Source organism: Cimex lectularius, unplaced genomic scaffold (assembly GCF_000648675.2).
Source record: "Cimex lectularius strain Harlan isolate CLEC.00 unplaced genomic scaffold, Clec_2.1 scaffold126, whole genome shotgun sequence".
Taxonomy (NCBI): Eukaryota; Metazoa; Arthropoda; class Insecta; order Hemiptera; family Cimicidae; genus Cimex; species Cimex lectularius.
Genome location: NW_019392705.1, coordinates 173,483 through 192,608, shown reverse-complemented (window position 1 = coordinate 192,608; position 19,126 = coordinate 173,483). Strand labels below are relative to the sequence as shown.

General features: G+C 36.3%; 1 protein-coding gene and 2 non-coding genes across 8 annotated transcripts in view; all 3 read left to right on the top strand.

The window, feature by feature from the left end:
* The window catches only part of LOC106674274 (zinc finger protein 629), a 175,763-nt gene that overhangs the window by 105,378 nt on the left and 51,259 nt on the right, over window positions 1-19,126 (top strand). The gene's annotated exons all lie outside the window — the stretch shown is intronic.
* Window positions 599-790, top strand: LOC112126688. The gene has a single exon (XR_002910143.1). It is a non-coding gene; the product is annotated as a U2 spliceosomal RNA (small nuclear RNA).
* Window positions 1,188-1,377, top strand: LOC112126687. The gene has a single exon (XR_002910142.1). It is a non-coding gene; the product is annotated as a U2 spliceosomal RNA (small nuclear RNA).

Here is a 19,126-nt window from a genome sequence, read left to right as displayed (position 1 = left end):
TTGAGGTGAAGACAGTACGGCCCTTAATGAAACTGTCCCAAGTGTTTTCTTTAATTTTTTTCTCTCTCCCCAGAGGCCCTAAATTCTGTAAAACATGGGCAATCAGCACATAAAAAAATTACCAAGAAATTTTATGGTTTTTCGATTTTTCTTTACATAAAAAATATGACAAAAAATTTTGACAAATGAGAGTAATTTTTGACTGAGGTACGTCGGAAATTGTTTGATTGACAGTGATGATTGATGATTTCGACAGGGCGAGCTTTTAAAGCCAGCAATTTTCGATTGTGACCTAGAAAATCATCTGGTTGAGCTTTATGTTTAATTTCTCTTTTTTAATTTTAACAGGCCACGCGTAATGCATACAACCGCTGCGTGAATTAATAAAAACCGGATATTATTATAATTGAGATAAAATGGAGATTACGTACGGCTAATCCGGCATTGGATGGGATTCTTTTAGAAAAAGTTAGAAAAAAAGATCCTATGTCAAAATATTCATACAATTTTAAAATACATGCTTAGGTATGGGTCTTAAAATAGAACAATTTTGTAAATGTATGTTCTTGTGTATTCTCTTGGAGTTTTTCAGCCGTTTATTGTATTCTGATGAGGTTAACCAAAATCAAAATATCAGTTCTTATCAGATTAATCTCTGGTACGACTTCTATGGGAAGTCAAGTAGATAAAAACTGATTTTTTGGAAAAGGAAGGTGTGCTAGGGCTTCTTCCAACTCTGACGCAGGTTGAAAACAAAATTGACGCGTTCATGTTCTTTTGGAGTTTTTTCAGCCGTTTATTGTTTTCTGATGAGGTTTGTCAAATTCAAAATATCAGTTCTTATCAGATTAATCTCTGGTAAGACTTCCATAGGGCGTCCAGTAGCTTGAACTGAAATTTTAGAAAAAAAATGCTAGGGGCTTGTTCCAACTCTGTCGCAGGTTGAAAAAAAATTGACACGCTCATATTTTCTTGGCAGTATTTCAGCCGTTTATTGTATTTTGATGAGGTTTATCAAAATCAAAATATCAGTTCTTATCAGGTTAATCTCTGGTAAGACTTCCATAGGGCGTCCGGTAGCTTGAACTGAAATTTTGGAAAAAAAATGCTAGGAGCTTGTTCCAACTCTGTCGCAGGCTGAAAAAAATTGACACGCTCATATTTTCTTGGCAGTATTTCAGCCGTTTATTGTATTTTGATGAGGTTTATCAAAATCAAAATATCAGTTCTTATCTGATTTATCTCTGGTAAGACTTCCATAGGGAGTCAAACAGATTAAACTGATTTTTTTTTAAAGACAGAGGGCTAGGGGCTTGTGACTCTGGCGCAGATTGAAAAAAAATTGTCACGCTCAGATTCTCTTGGAGTTTTACAGCCGTTTATTGTATTCTGATGAGGTTTATCAAAATCAAAGTATCAATTCTTATCAGCTTAATCTTTGGTACGACTTCCATAGGGTGTCCAGTAGATTAAACTAATTTTTTCTGATTTTTTGGAAAAAGAAGGAGTGCTAAAGGCCTGTTCCAACTCTGGCGCAGGTTTGAAAAAAAAAATAGACGCGCTGATCATTGTAAGGTAAAGGTCTCATATACATACTTTTTGTTTACTTTGCCTTAAGGCATTCAGTAAATATCATTTTGTTACAGAGAATCCTTAACTCCCCTAGGATCCGGGCCACCCCCAAAGTGTGCCCCATACACCTGCTTTTCATTCGGGTATACACCTAATTTCAGTAGCATTAGTAGAACGTAGAAATATAAAAACCTTACATGGCTACAGAAACTATTTGAAACGTCACCATACCCTCTTCCCGGGGACCATTTGCTCTTTGAATGATGAGCACCATGTTGGGATATGTTGGATTCCAGGGCACAGAGGAATTTTGGTTAACGATAAAGCAGAAGCCAGAGAAGGATCTGCAAGTCCATCGAATATAGAATATTCTATCGCATAATGGATCCAAACAAAACAAAAGGAGGAGTGGATAAATTCTAGCGGTGCTAACTATGATCTACTACCCTCAACAAGACTGGACCAACTCTGCTGCAGTTGGAGAGGACCAGACTCAGAGGTGCAATAGGACTATTAACCGGTCACATCTGAGAAAACATCTACACAACTGGGCATATACAAAGATGATTCCATCTACAGATTATGCAATGAGGAGGAGGAAACAGCCACCCATGCCTTCGAATCCGAAGCAACGGTTCAATGTAGATTTAACCTAGCATACAGGAAAAATTTAGGAATGAAATTGTAGCAGCGACAGTTAATGACCTGATACTTCTAAGACTTAAGTCTATTGTACTGAACTAGGGAACTAGGAAGGTACAACAAGCCAGAAGGCTGCAGTACCTGAGGAGCACAAACCGCGCATCCTAGTATCCTCATTACCATTACCATCTCTAAGCTTTCGACCTATTTTAAGGTCATCATCAGGGAAAAATAATCTTAAATATGTGAACAGATTGGCATATTTAAAATTATTTTGCCCTGATGATGACCTTAAAAAAGGTCGAAAGCTTGGCATTGTCAACTGAATTTGCTTTTTAATCAATGCCATACAGTGATCCAGAGTTTTTGTGAGTAGAAAAGTTTAAGAAACTTTTAAAAATGTATTTTTATTCAAATAAATTTCAGTTTTTCTCTGTAGATGAATAAGGCTTTATCGATGTTCAATTTGGAGGTTTATTTTTCAAAAGTGTATTAAGATTCGATGTAAAGAGGTAGTTATCAATCGCTTTTAAACTTTTTTTAATTACCAGAGGGTTTACTTAAATAAATTAATTTTTTTCTCCAAAAGGTCGTCGGAGGGAGAGGCTTTATAAAACGTCAGGTACCCGAAGTTGAAAAAGAATGTTACTTTTCTGAGAGAGTAGGAGCTTTGAGGATGGAAGGGGGGACAAGAGAAAGAGAGAAAACATCAAATAAAAAATTCAGTCCTGGTCCGTCAGACAGAGTTTCCAACAATGGCGTAAAAGTTTGTTCCAAAAATTCTGTTAACCCGCGCCCGCCCCTTGGTTCAACTTTTCTCCCTTTTTTTCCGCCCCCGACCGATTCCTAACAAAACCTTAAACCAATTTGAAACTGCCCGGAAAGTAGTACTTTTATTATTGGGCGACAAAGGGGCGGGATTCGGAGGAATAATGGGCCTAATCGATCGCGAGGAAGAAAAAGGTTGTTCGAAGTGAGGGAGATAAAAAATGATAGATTTTTTAGCAGAAAGTCTTCTTCTTTTTTTTTGCAAAAACGCCCCCGCATCGAACCGGAAAATAACTTTCCTACGCCTTCTCAGCTGACGGTCTTTGAAGGAAAACCGATTTATGTCTCTAATTGTTCACAGTTCTTTCCAAACAAAACGACCTCTTGAAAACCCGACGATATTCAACAAGTCCTTTTCAAATAGAGTGATCTGGTCCGCCTATGTTCGCTGTTTTTGTCATAAAGTACACCGAAGAAAATTAACTCACCAAGGTGACAAAACGTCAAAAACAGGCCGAAAAAATATTCCACATATATGATATTATATTGTATGAAACTATTTTTCTTAGTTGGTAGTGTCGCATAATTTGTGAGTAGATAAACTCATATTGAATCGTTGATCACTTTATTGAGTCCGCCTATTCTAGATGGTTGCTAGGGCTACCGGGGAGAATAGATTGACACCGAAAAGTGATCGGTATCGATCATTTGACTCTTTAGCTTTTGGCCGTTTAAATTTATTGATTATTCACCTACTAAGCACAAATCTGTAAACCTGGCGGTCCACAAGTTTAATTTACAATAAATTACCGGTAGGCATCGAAAATCATCAACCCCGGATGATGGCAGTCCGGGGTAACACCTCGGTCTTTTGGTTCCATGTGCTATCAACAGCTTCAGGTGACCAGGGCATATCCAAAATCCAAATCCTTTCACTCATGGTATTAACTAATCTAACAGGAAATATTTTGCGATGTATAGCAAAATTCAGCCAATTAAACCGGGCCTATTAATTAAGTTTCTTGATGAACTAGGACACATAACGTCAATAGCTCTCAAAGGCGCGGTATATTATACACCCCGAACATCTTACACAATCTACAGAGTTAATGGGTTACTTCTTTCACATTACACTCACGCTAATAAATACATTCACTCTAAACACCCACTTAGGACAGAAATATATCAGAGATGTATCGAACAAAACAACCCGGTTTCCTCCAAGAAACGGAACAGAGGACGCTCACTTTATTGAGCCAAGGAATTGCAACCTTCAATCAGGTGGGACATATGACCAATCTTTCTCTATACTGCGGAGACATATTTGGCCTAAAATTCGTGTGTCAACCTAACATGGCCTATTCTTATTCAGGTGACCGATGATCGCTATTCTGCGGTTCAGATGGTCCGAAGGCCACCTATCGACCGTGAGATACGTGAGAACTTTTCTGCCGGCCCAGCCTATCGACCCTCAAAGAATCACTAAGCCGGCATACCACTGAGTATGAAGCCAAGAAGTCTCACAAGAATTCCGCCATCGGCCTTCTAGCACTACTTCTTCCCCTCCAAGATCTGCCCTGCTCAAGCACAATTCTCATATCGGATGGCATTCCTACGCGCTCTCTATACGGAGCCAAGGAAACGCACATCCAATTAGGTGGAATAAATCGGCCAACCTTTATATACATCTGGAGACATATTTGGCCCCAAGTCCGTGTGTCAGCCTTGCATGGCCTATTCTTATTCAGGTGAGCATGATCGCTATTCTGCGGTTCAGATGGTCCGAAGGCCACCTATCGACCGTGCTCCCGATACGTGAGAACTACTCTACTTGTCCAGCCTATCGACCCTCAAAGAATCACTTAGCCTGCATACCACTGAGTATGAAGCCAAGAAGTAGTACAAGAATTCCGCCACCGGCCTTCTAACACTAATTCTTCCCCTCCAAGAATCCTACAGGGTACCAAGATCTGCTCTGCTCAAGCACAATTCTCATATCGGATGGCATTCCAACGCGCTCTCTATATGGAACCAAGGAATTGCACAGTTAGATTGGATATATAGAACGTTTTTCTTCATGTCTCTTCTTTTTCTTTGGTATGTCGGTAACTAGACAAATACTATGTCGTTCTTTGAAAAAATTGGATTTAAACACTGAATTTTTTAAATTCACTAATTTCGTGGTCCGCTTAACCAATTAATATATTACAATTAATTAAGGTTTTTAATTGAGATAAAAAAAGTCAATGGCACGAGCGGGATTCGAACCCCGATCTTCGGCTAGATACGCCGCTGCTCTACCACTTGAGCTATCGTGACCTCGATCCACTCGGACACTAACTTCCCACCTTAACCCCACCTTTTGAATTTTCCCTCCTTTTTGCCATTTTTCAAATGTCGTGTATCTGTGATCGTGGGTTCGAATCCCGCTCGTGCCATTGACTTTTTTTATCTCAATTAAAAACCTTAATTAACTGAATTTTTTTTAATTTAGGCTTTTTGAAGTATGTATGTCTTAAATAATTTATAATATTTTCCCTTTCATTTTACTTTATTATAGTTTATATCACGAGAGATACAAAATAAAGAACAGTATCGGTCATTTTGTTGTTATTGATAATAAAGGTAAATTGAATAATTATCGTAATGTTTTCATAACTCATAAAACCCATCTGGCAAATGTGGAGAGAATAATTTAGACGATAATTTTGAAGTGGAATGCGTGTAGATAGGGGTATGTGGAAGTATCGATTTTCAAAGAGGGGGACGAATGCACCAATTAGCATAATTTTAATATGCTTAACCCTACCCTGACGTCGTCCAACAGAGAACAGTATTGTAAACTGTTTAAAATATTTTTAACTTGTAGGTTTTGTTTTTTGAAAATTTTCTAGTTCGTCGGTGAGACGTTTAAAGAAAGATCGATAGAGGAAGAGGAAAAATGATCCCGGGTTTATTTATCGTTTCATACAGGATGTATTACCGTTGTGAGAGAACGCATGTGGTCAGCCCGGGGGATGCAATTTGCCGTTGTTTACATAATTAGAGGGTGTCAAGGGGTGTAGAGGACACTCCCAATTTCCCCGCCTATCCGGCCACCCCGGAACCCGGAAAATTCCCAACCGGGATCGGACTTGAAGTAATGAGGGCGTAGCATGTTTTCACCGATATTATAATAACATACGGCCCACGGATGGATTTCCAGATGACAAACACAGAAACCGGTTCGCGGAGTGCGATAACAACGGATATCAAATAACGATGTGGTCGAAGAATTTCGAATAGTTCGAATCGTTCAAAATGAATAAAATACATGAGTTCGGTAATAAAACACACAATAACACCCTAATGTTCTCAGAACTGTCCAATTACATAAAAATCAATGAACTTTTGACGCCTATGAAGTCATTCAATAAAAAATTATAAAAAAAACAATAAAAGTAATTAAAACAAAAAAAATAAAAAACCAGTCGATAGCCTTTGAACCTGCGAACGTTATGAAATACTCAATAATAACGGCCGCTACTCCGGAATTCCTTTCCCCGAAGCAAGAATCTATCTAATCAGCTTATTTAACGAAAATAAATTTAAAATATAAAATGTTTCCTTTGATGTACCTGGTTGTTTTGGGAGTTTTTTGATTTTTAATTGTATATACGTCACCGTGGTCACACCTTGATCTTAACCGTACCACCGTCGAAATCAGGCTCAAGCATTCGACATTATGGTCATTTCAACCCCCGACGCAAGCAGTTTTAACCTAAGCACTCATTCTTAAATATTTTCCCTCTTATTTACACACCTTTTACTCAATTAGGGCGATGGGAGTACATTGCTCCATCACCTTTTATCATGAAGACCTAATTCCGCCGCCGATCCTCTACCGCAAACACATTCACGCATATAAATACACTCTCGCGAAACGGTTGAAATATCTTTCACCAAACTTAGCATATATACAAAAATTGCCCAAAGATTCGTAGCCGTGGTCGTGTACAAGTCCTGCTTTACTACTCGCTCCCTATATGGAGTAAAAACATTGCACCTTTCAATTATTTAGTACAAGTGCAACCTTTCTTTGCATACCGGACACCTTCCTTTGGCCCAAAAGTAAGTGTACGTTTGTCGAATTTTGAAAAAACACACGACGATAATTTGGGAATTATTAATCCCCATTTGTGTCCTGAAATTTATTTAAAATTATTTAATTTTTATTTTCTAAGCGTACCACAGCCTTGTCAAGTAGGACAAGAATAATTAAGAAACAGAGGTTGTCCCCGTTTTAATCATTTTTATCGGTTTAAGATTAACTTTAAAGAAATGAGGAATAATCCCACGCAAGTGTTTATCGGTATTAATGTATTTATTAGCGTAAATGGTAAGACTTATCCCTAATTACCCCGAGGAATATCGAATACTTTGGGATTTTGTAAATGTTATTTATTAGATCCATTAGATTTCGAGGTCCGATTGACCAAATAACTTCTTTCAATTAATTAGTCTTTATGTAAGGTATTTGTTGAAATAAAATTAGCGTTATTTATTGGCGTAAATGGTAAGACTTTTCCTCAATTACCCCGAGGAATATCGTGTACACTGGGGCGGTGTAAATGAATTATGGTGTATGTATGTAATTACGGTGAATGACAGGGGTCATCCTCAATGACCTCGAGGAATTACGAATACCATGCGATAGCGTGATTGAATGCGTGAATGTAATTTATTAGCGTGAATGAACTACCCCAAGGAATATCGAGTTTTCTGTAGGGTAATGTGACAGAATGTGGGAATGTAATTTGCTTCCGTGAAAGTAGGGGCTCATCACCTATTACCCCGAGGAAATCAAGACTTCTCTACAATAGTTTGAATGGAATGTTTGAATGTAATTTATTAGCGTGAATGAACTACCCAAGTACCCCAAGGAATATCGAATTTTCTGTAGGGTAATGTGACTGAATGTGGGAATGTAATTTACTTCCGTGAATGTAGGGGCTCATCCCCTATTACCCCGAGGAAATCAAGACTTCCCTACAGTAGTTTGAATGGAATGTGTGAATGTAATTTATTAGCGTGAATGGTGAGACATCCTCAATTACCCCGAGGAATAGCGTGTGTACACTGGACTAGTGTGAATGAATTATGGTGTATGACAGGACTCATCCCCAATGACCTCGAGGAATTACGAATATCATGCGATAGTGTGTTTGAATGCGTGAATGTAATTTATTAGCGTGAATGAACTACCCAACTACCCCAAGGAATATTGGGTTTTCTGTAGGGTTGTGTGAATGAACGTGTGAATGTAATTTATAACCGTGAATGTAGGGGCTCATCCCCTATAACTCCTAGGAAATCAAGACTTCTCTACAATAGTTTGAATGGAATGTATGAAGTTTATTAGCGTGAATGGTGAGACATCCTCAATTACTCCGAGGAATATCGCGTGTACACTGGAGTAGTGAGAATGAATGAGATTGCAATCTATTAGCGTGAATAGCAGCGCTTATCCCCGATCACTCCGAAAGATATCGAGTGCATTGGGGTAGTGCCAGTGAACGTGATTCAATTTATTAGCGTGAATGGCAGGGTTTATCTCCCAATTTCTCCTAAGGATTTCGAGTACACTGGGGTAGTGTGAATGCATGTGAATCTAATTTATTAGCGTGAATGAAGCTTATCCACAATTTCCCCGAGGATCATCGAGAATTTTCTAGGGTTGTGTGAACGCTAACTAACTTTTATGTTTTAGGTATTATGCTTTGTGAATGTGTCTGTTATTTGTGTTTCATCTTTAATTGACTAGAATAAAATCACAAATAATAACTTACTTTCTAGAAATGATAGAAATGATAAATGATGGAGAGAGTGTGGGGTTCAATCCCTTTAAAAAAAATAGTTCCTACTCACAGTAAGTTGTTTTGGAACGATCTCGATTTCGGGCCCTTTAGCTCATCATCAGGTTGAAGGACTTCTACAACCACGTCTCTCGACATAAATTGCCAAAGTGAACCCGCTGATACCTCCGCCAATGCGACGTTCCAAATAGCAGCTGATTTTTTTAATGGCGCTCAATTTGAACGTAACACGTAACAACTTACTTTCTTCTTATTTTTTTGCACAGTCAACCCTCTGGTAACGCGCTCAAATTGCAGCAACACATTTGATTCGACGAGAGAGGAGTTTTTCCTTTAACTTTTTTTTAGTAAGTTTTGAATTATCTGTGGGGGTGTCAACTTGACCGGATTTAAGTTTCTAACGACGACACTTGTGAGGGATCAGTTATTTGTTGATTTATGTAGAACCGGGGTGGAAGTGTCGAGCCGGAATAAAAGGGGTCGGCCAATTGGCTTTTTATGTTTTGGCCCAAGTTTAAGATATTCAATGCCTCTGGGTCTGATTTTGTTTATTCCTCTGCGGTATAAAAGTTGCGTATTAACAGAAGAGACCCCCGTAACAAGTGGAATGGAAATTACTATAGCGGTTCCAAGTCATATTAAAATCAACCCTTCCGTCCGACCCCAGAGGAAAAAAAGGCCCTCCTCGACTTTTATTACCCTGTTAACTCGTGGTCTTGAGGGGGTCGATTTGTCAAAGCGGCGACCGCATTTGCAAAATATGGTCGTTACGATGGAAAAACGAGGTTCGGAGGGTTCGAGGAAAAAATCTTCCCCACCCGGAATGAAAATCGGCAAGGGGAAAGAATTGCCCGAGTAAATCTCTCTTAATGACACGGGGATATTTTTGGAGGCCGAGTCGAAGAATTCCATGAGGGGGTCCCGAAGACCAATCAGCAAGGGGGAATATAAAAGAATAATTCCCTTTTATTCTTCCTCACCCCCATTGTCAATACACTCTTTATATTGACATTGTAAGAATATTTTTTTTTTAATTCCTGTCGGGACATCGGTGTTAAGGCTTCCTTTTGTCCCCTTCCCCTGACTACTAGGATTTTAGCCGCGAATGGAAGGGGACCCGATTATTACACTTAGTGGAAAATTATCGATCCGCGTCCACCTCCCATTGTCGAAGCATAAAGTTCTCAAGCGCATAAAGCGCCGCGTCAAACGTGCTTCGCCTCCACGAATCCGTCCCTTCGAAACAAAACAAAACTTGGTGAAGTCCCGATTCAAAAAACCCCGCCTTAAGAAATTCACAAAAAATCCTTATTTTCTATATTTAAAATTCAACCACAGTCCTTATCCTGAACTAAATTTTCCAAAAATAAATCTAATTAGAAATGAAAGACACAAATGATGGTGACAAAAGCTATCAAGCTCTTGAGTTAGGATTTTTAAATAAAAGCCTAATTTGAACTGTTTTTAACAGAAAAAAGTACAAAATTTATATAGCTTTCCCTAGCATCGTATCCATTTATTTATTTAAACGAAAATACGTTAAAATTTTAATTTATAAAAAAGTACTTTAGTAAGTTTAACGATGGTTCAGCGATCCTGTTTTCAAGTCATATATTTTATTTCTGAAAAAAAAATCCCCGAAACGTCGCTAAATTGTAAATTTTAAAAAATTGAAATAATAAAGCCTTCAAAAACAAATTATACTTCTAGTTATGTCGTAAATTGATAAGTACATGTAAATATCGTGAGTTTAATATGGTACTTCCAGACTTCATCCAGTAAATTGTTCAAAAATCTATAGAATTTTTATTTACATTTGCTGATATGCATTTATACTTTTACAATTTTGGCTCAGTTTTAGATAAGAGTGTTAGTTCTAGTTCAGGCGTCTTTCACTTCTGGGCGAATGTTATATCATTTGAAACTTCATGGAAGATGTTAATGTCACTGATATCCATTGCAAAGAGGATATTTCTGATTTGTCCCTATATTGGACAAAAACAACCCAGGGTAGGAAGACGTGAAAGAATCTCATTATCTTTTTTTCTCTCTAATTATCTTTTTTTCTTTAAATCTGTTTGAAATATACAATATGTCACACTTTATTAGAAGGATGGTAAAAGCTCCAAAGTGTTTAATTTTAACATCTGTCATTTTTGTCTGCCAATTTCTACTGTTTTTGATCTGTCAGATGTTTTTCTTCTTCACCAAATTAGTTGGTGGACAAAAACAGCCCAGGGTAGGAATACCCCGTGAAAGAATCTCATTATCTTTTTTTCTCTTTTATTATCTTTTTTTTTCTTTAAATCTGTTTGGAATGTACAATACGTCACACTTTATTATAAGGATGGTAAAAGCTCCAAAGTGTTTAATTTTGACATCTGTCATTTTGGTCTGCCAATTTCTACTGTTTTTGATCTGTCAGATGTTTTTCTTCTTCACCGAATTAGTTGGTGAACAAAAACAGCACAGGGTGGGCAGACCAGAATGATCGGAAATGACCAAATCTGTTCATCACCTTTTTAAACCTCATTAGGTCACAATAAAATGTTCATTTTTGATATTTCATGTTTTCGAGACACAAAATTTAAATTCAAAATGTGCCTTTCATTTTTTTTTAAAGATATATCAAAAAGATGTGTCATACTCAATGAGAAAGAGGGTAAAAACACAAAATTGTTTAGTTTGGTCGTTTCCTTTGATTTTGATCAGCCGGACCACATTACTTGGTGGACCAAAACAGCAAGATTGAGCAGACCAAAATGATCGGAAATAACCTAACAATTTGATGACCTTTTTAGTCTTACAATCACCTTTAGATGAGGAAATCTCACAATAAATTTTTTATTTTTCGTACTTCAAGTTTACGAGCAAAAAAAAGAAAATCCAAATATGTCTTATTTTTTCTCTCTTCATTCTTAATTTTAGATGTTTTTAGTTTTTGGGCCAATATTATTTTATTAATTTGTTAAATCATTATAGAAAACAGATCGTACTCGATGAGAAAAAGGGGAAAAATATACAATGGTTTACTTTGGTCGTTTGATTTTGGTCTTCAGACTGTTTCTTTATTTTTTCTCACTTCATCCTTAATTTTAGATGTTTTTCCTTTTTGTGCCTTACGTTATTAAGTAGATTTATCATGCACAATAGGAAAGAGGGTGAAAACACAAAATTCTTTAGTTTGATCGTTTCCTTTGATTTTGGTCATCCAATCTCCATTTTTCTGTCAGACTCATTTCTTTCAGACCACATTATTTAACTGACCAAAATAACAAGATAAGATGACCAAAATGATCGGAAATATCGTAACAATCATCCCCTTTTTAAACCTCGTGAGGAAATATCACAGTAAAATTCAATTAATTAAGGTTTTAAGTTGAGATAAAAAGTCAGTGTCACGAGCGGGATTCGAACCCACGACCTTCGGCTTGATACGCCGCTACTCTACCGCTTGAACTATCGTGACTTCGATCCACTAAAAACCTTAATTAATTGAATGATATTAATTGGTCAAGCGGACCACGAAAAATTGTGAATTTAATGAATTAAAATGAAGTCCACTTCACTAAAGCTAGATATGGCCATTTCATTTGTCGCCGAGAATCAAATAGATTACACGACATTTGAAAAATAGCAAAAAGGAGGGAAAATTCAAAAGGTGCGGTTGAGATGGGAAGTTAGTGTCCGAGTGGATCGAAGTTATGACAGCTCAAGTGGTAGAGCAGCGGCGTATCAAGCCGAAATTCGTGTGTTCGAATCCCGCTCGTGACACTGACTTTTTTATCTCAACTAAAAACCTCAATTAATTGAATGATATATAAATTGGTCAAGCGGACCACAAAAACTAGTGAATTCAATGGTAAAATTTTTGGTAACTATAATAATATAACTAAATTCTTTGTTGTAGCTATTTTAAAATTCTGGGCGAATATCATCCTAATTTAAAACATGTATACCCCCTACAAAATATTTATGGCCCTTATGTCCATTACAAAATAGGGTTTAAGCATAAAAGTATTTTGTTTAGTCGTCTTCTATCATTTTCGTCTGCCTATAAACATTATTTCGATCCGTAAACAAATTGGACCAAAACAGCGAGGGTAGGCGGACCGAAATTATGCTTTTATCATCAGGAATGTTTGATGTTTCAAACTTACAAGCCAGAAAAATGAAAATCTAATTATGCCGCTTCTTTTATGATATATTTTTTGCCACTTTTTTCTTAATTTTTGGAACTGTTTTTGATCAGATATGTATTATATGTTTTTATATTATAAAATGGAATAAATGATAAATGTATCTACAATTTGAAGGGGAAATTATTGTGTTCTGGTTGCATGTTTGAGAGAAGTGCACTTTCCCCCTGAGAGGTTTTCTTTCCCCTTCTACGAGCCCCATTATTTCAATAACTGCAATGTCCTTACTACATAATTTATATGCTGGGATCCATTGATTGGATTTCGCCTAGTTCATTGTGGGGTGGAGGGTGCGCGCTGTTGGATGGCTCTAGTAAATAATTTCATATATGTTGTTTGCCGGGCGAAGGGCGTGCGTGCGCGTACGCGTGTGTGCGCGTCTTTGGGGTGTGCAGTGTGCAATAATTCACACTAGTGTGTGTCACGGGTCGGGCGGGGGTTGGGGGCCGCCGGTTTTCGCAATAAACTAGCCCCTGGCCCCCACACGGCCTCAGCAGGGGTGTGGCCGCGGCCATAGTGGCTGTCAATCAAACTCGGCCACGCCCACATCACTGCACATGCAACCCCCGGTGCACCCCTGGCCGGTGATTTTTCGGCCGGGTCCATTAATGGAAATTGTGTGTCAATTTTAATGATCCCGACCCCGGTGGTGGTACAAAGCACTTTGGGAAGCACTTGTTTTATTGCTTTACTACCCAGGGGGTGGGCAGGTCGAAAAATAAAAAATCCTCTTCTGGCAGAACCATCATCAAATTTTACATCAACCATATCAATCACCTTGATGGAGGCAAGATGTCATTTTTTAACTCGCGCGCCTGTCGGTAAAACGCACACGATTTCCATCCAGGTATCCAAAATTTTCCAAAACCAAAACCTCCAGGCAAATTAAAGTTAATATACCCAAAACTATTAAACCAATCCTAAACATAGACTAAATCATAAAATTTCCTTGACCTTTTTTTCAATCTCTAAACTGATTTACTATTCCTAACATCATAAAAAATAAAATATTAAATTTTTTAACTATTTTTGTTTTAGAATTCCGTTTTATCGGGGTTGCATAATCCAAAAAAATTGGATTTGCACAATTAAAATTTTTTCACATAAAAATACGATAATAAAGAGGAATTTACGGTAAATCTAAAACGGATTTTTTGATGAAAAAAATAGGACTATTTAACACTTTTGGAGTTTAAGTGTACCTACCCTAGCACTTGGTGTGCCAAAATGAACCAAATTTATTTCATCTCTCATTTCTATATGATTCTCATTTTTTGTCTGCTCTGTAAACGGATTCATGACAATTGAAATCATTGAATTCACGCTAATTGGTTTTAAAAAGTTTTGACTATTTTTTTAGGAAATGTTCTTTCGCGGTTGTATAATGCCAAAATATGATTTTCATAATTAACATTTTTTCGTATAAAAAATAATATAAAGCGAAAGGTACGGTAAATATAAAACCGAATTACACTAGATTTTTTATTAAAAAAAGAAAACAAAAAACTTTGGTATCACTTGGCCACTCATTTCTATATGGCTCTATTTTTTTTCTGTAAACGAGTTTACGATAATTAAAATCATAGAATTGTCGCTAATTGGTTAAAAAAAACTATACTTTTTTAGGATTTAATGTTCTTGCGCGGTTGCAGAAAGGAAAAAAAGATTTAGAGGCAGATATTTAAAAAAAAAGAGGCATAATTAACTTTTTTCGCATAAAAAATATGATCCTAAACAGAAATTTACGTAATTAATATAAACCAAATAAAACAAAATAATGGTATAAAATTTCTTTTTATGCTAAAAATGTTGATTATGGAAATTCTATTTTTTGTGATATGCGCCCAACTTGACATCGAATTTTAAAAAAATGTTTTAGTCTCCAATTAGAGATTTTTTGGTTGTATAATCCAATAAGTTCGAAAAGTCAAATAAATTTGGGGGGATTCGGTACGCAACATGCTAGGGTACACTCCAATAGTGGTAAATAATTACAAATTTTTTCGCATCAAAAGGAAGTCATTCGGTTTTAGATTGGAACCGGAATCCTTAAAAAAGTTAAAACGTGTTAAAACCAATTAGCGTGAATTCTATGAATTTAATTGTCATGAATCCGTTTACAGAACATACAAAAAATTTGAGCCGTATAGAAATGAGAGATCAGCTAAATTTGGTTCATTTTGGCACACCAAGTGCTAGGGTAGGTACACTTAAACTCCAAAAGTGTTAAATGGTCCTATTTTTTATTTTTTTCGTCGAAAAATCTAATATCATTCGGTTTTATATTTACCGTAAATTTCTCTTTCTGACCGCATGTTTAAAAACTGTTAATTATGCAAATCCAACATTTTACATTATACAACCGCGTAAAAACATGAAATCCAATAAACGTCTAATTTTTTAAAACCAGCTAGACTGAATTTTATGATTTTAATTATCATAAATCGGGATACATAAAAAAAATTGGAACCATACAGATATGAGAAGCCAAATAAAATTGTATCGTTTTGGCACACCATTGCTTCGGGGTAGGTACTTCACTTCCAAAAGTGTTAAATAGTTCTAAATTTTTTTCGCATAAAAAGGAATCTAATGTCATTCAGTTTTAGATTTCCCGTAATCCCTTTATGATAGTATTTTTATGCGAAAAAAATTTCAGGTAACGCGATGTTCATTAAGTATACTAATATCAAAAAAGGAACGGCAAGAATTTTTGAATAAGATGACAGGTTTCAATTAGGTTTTCACCCTTTGTTTTTGACTTAGAAATAGAAACCAAGAAAAAAGTGGAGTTTAAGTAGGAAAATAATAAATGTTATTCCATATATGTTTTAGTGTCAATTGACCAAGTTACCTCTTTCAATTAATTATTCTTTTTATGTAAGGTCTTGGTTGAGGTAAAAAAGTCAGTCACGAGCGGGATTCGAACCGACGACCTTCGGCTAAATACGCCGCTGCTCCACCACTTGAGCTATTGTGTCTTGGTTCGAATCCCGCTCGTTTCACTGACTTTTTTTATCTCAACCAAGACCTTACACAAAAATAATTATAAATTATTATTATATTTATAAATAAGCATGCTTGAATTTTATTTAAAACAAAGGATTTTTATCAAGGTTTGCTTTTAGCGAAAACCAGATTCTTGTTTACATCCGAAGAGAAGAGGCAAGATCTTCCCTCTTGGAATTAAAGAAACGAGGGGCATCTGTAGATAAAAAAGGGTTATAACGTCTGGTTTACCAGGCGTCATCCCCTTCCGCTTAAGAGCAAGTAGACAATTTTTACCCTCTTGATAAACGCCCCCTCGGATGCATAAAAATCCCCCGGGCGCGCTGTAGAGCCATTAACCCGGTTTTTGATAGCGCCTTATACCCGCTAATCCCACCGTTCTGGTAAAAGACATCTAATTTACAAGACGGATCCACCCTCGTGAACAGGACTCCGGAGCCCGAATGTCCTGGGGTTTCGGATAAAACAACTCAAAAGTGGGTTTTTAACGGCCGAAGGAGGCCTTAATAGATTCTCCCGTCTTTTGTCGTTCAGGAGATAATTGACAGTTTCTACAGGACATCTCACACTGACAGTGTCTCCTCATTCTGAATGTCCAATCGGTCGTTATTTACGGTAGAACAAACAAGACCAGTTTGGTTGGCGTTCCACGAGTTGACCAACTGTCAGCACGAAACATCATTCCTCTATCCCAAATACACCCTAAAAAATATGACATTTTTGAACATGTGACATTTCTCGCTTAAAATATAGTGATCAATATCTGAAACGAAATTAAACCAATTTCTGTTTTAAATATTTGCAAAATCCACTATTTTTCGTGGTCCACGTGACCAATTAATTAAGGTTTTAAGTTGAGATAAAAAAGTCAGTGTCACGAGCGGGATTCGAACCCACGACCTTCGGCTTGATACCTTTTGAATTTTCCCTCCTTTTTGCCATTTTTCAAGTGTTTATCTCAACTTAAAACCTTAATTAATTAAATGATATTAATTGGTCAAGCGGACCACGAAAAATTGTGAATTAATGAATTAAAATGAAGTATACTTCACTTAAGCTCTCCGTGGCCATTTCACTTGTCGCCGAGAATCAAATAGATAACACGACATTTGAAAAATGGCAAAAAGGAGGGAGAGAAAAAGATGGGAAGTTAGTGCCCGAGTGGATCGAGGTCACGATAGCTCAAGTGGTAAAGCAGCGGCGTATTAAGCCGAAGGTCGTGGGTTCGAATCCCGCTCGTGACACTGACTTTTTTATCTCAACTTAAAACCTTAATTAATTATATGCAAAATCATTTTCCACCAATATTTGTTGTTATAAATTTTACTGTTATCATTTTAGAGTTTGATGATGGGGTGTAGGTCGGCGAACTCATGCTGAAACGGAGGGTCGCTTATTGGGTCCGTCTCCACTCGCGGGTTGTGTAAACGGATTCATGACAAAATCAAGTTTTAACTTTTTTTAATTATTCCATGCTCTTGCGCGGTTCCAATCTAAAACTGAATGACTTCCTTTCGATTCGAAAAAATTTGGTACTATTTAGCACTTTTGGACTGTACCCTTGCATGTTGCATATCGAATTCCCCTATATCCTGCTCCCCTCATTTCGAGCTTATTGGTTTATACAATAAAAAAATCTCTAGTTGGGGACTAAAACATTTTTTTAATTCGATGTCTAGTCGGGCGCATATCACAAAAAATATGATGATAAAAATGTTTAACATAAAAAGAAATTTTATCCTATTCCTTTTTTTTTATTTGTACGTAAATTCTCTTTAAGATCATATTTTTCGTGCGAAAAAAGTTTAATTGTGCCTCTTTTTTAAATATCTGCCTCTAAATCTTCTTTTCCTTTCTGAAACCGCGCAAGAACATTAAATCCTAAAAAATATAGTTTTTTTGACCGATTAGCGAGAATTCTATGATTTTAATTATCATATAACGTTTATAAAAATAAAAAAAATAAAAAAAAATAAAAGGAGCCGTATAGAAATGAGTGGCCAAGTGCTACCAAAGTACTAAATAGTCCTATTTATTTATTTATTTTTAAGTTAAACAAATCTACTATAATTCTCATTTATATTTACCGTAAATTTCGCTTTATAATTGTATTTTTTATACGAAAAAATGTTAACTACGAAAATCCTATTTTTGCATTATGCAACCGCGCAAGAACATGTAATCCTAAAAAAATAGTCAAAACTTTTTCAAACCAATTAGCGTGAATTCAATGATTTTAATTGTATGAATCCGTTTACAGAACATACAAAAAATTAGAATCGTATAGAAATGAGAGATGAAATAAATTTGGTTCATTTTGGCACACCAAGTGCTAGAGTAGGTACACTTAAACTCCAAAAGTGTTAAATAGTCCTATTTTTTTCACAAAAAAATCTAGTATCGTTTGGTTTTAGATTTACCGTAAATTTCTCTTTATTATCGTATTTTTATGTGAAAAAGATTTTAATTGTGCAAATCCAATTTTTAACACAAAAAATAGGATTTCGATGATCAACATGTTTAACATAAAAATAAATTTTATCCTATTCCTTTTTTTTTATTTGTACGTAAATTCTGTTTAAGATTATATTTTTTTCCTTTATTCAACTGCGCAAGAACATGGAATCCTAAAACAATAGAATTTTTTAAACCAATTGACGTGAATTCTACTGTTTTGATTATCATAAATTCGTTTTCAGAACAAAAAATGGAAATGAGTGGCCAAGTGCTACCCAAGTACAGTCACTTATTGGGTCCGCCTCCTCTCGCGGGTTTGTCCAACTAACCCAAACGGGTTCCGGCATTGCGCCATCTTCAGTGAGAATATATCACTTTTCGCCCTATTCGAACAAAGTAACAGACAGTTCACACCTCAACCCGTTTGAGTAGTTCGACAAACCCGCGAGTGAAGACGGACCCAATTGGTGGCCCAATGTAGGTTAAGGATGAGAAATAGTATTTTAAAAAAAATCGCAAAAGGCGAAAAGTAGTCTTTATGTAGTGGAATTATAACTATTCTAAGCAAGCCAAAAATTTAATATAATAAATTTTACATTTTGAATTTAATATATCATCTGTTTT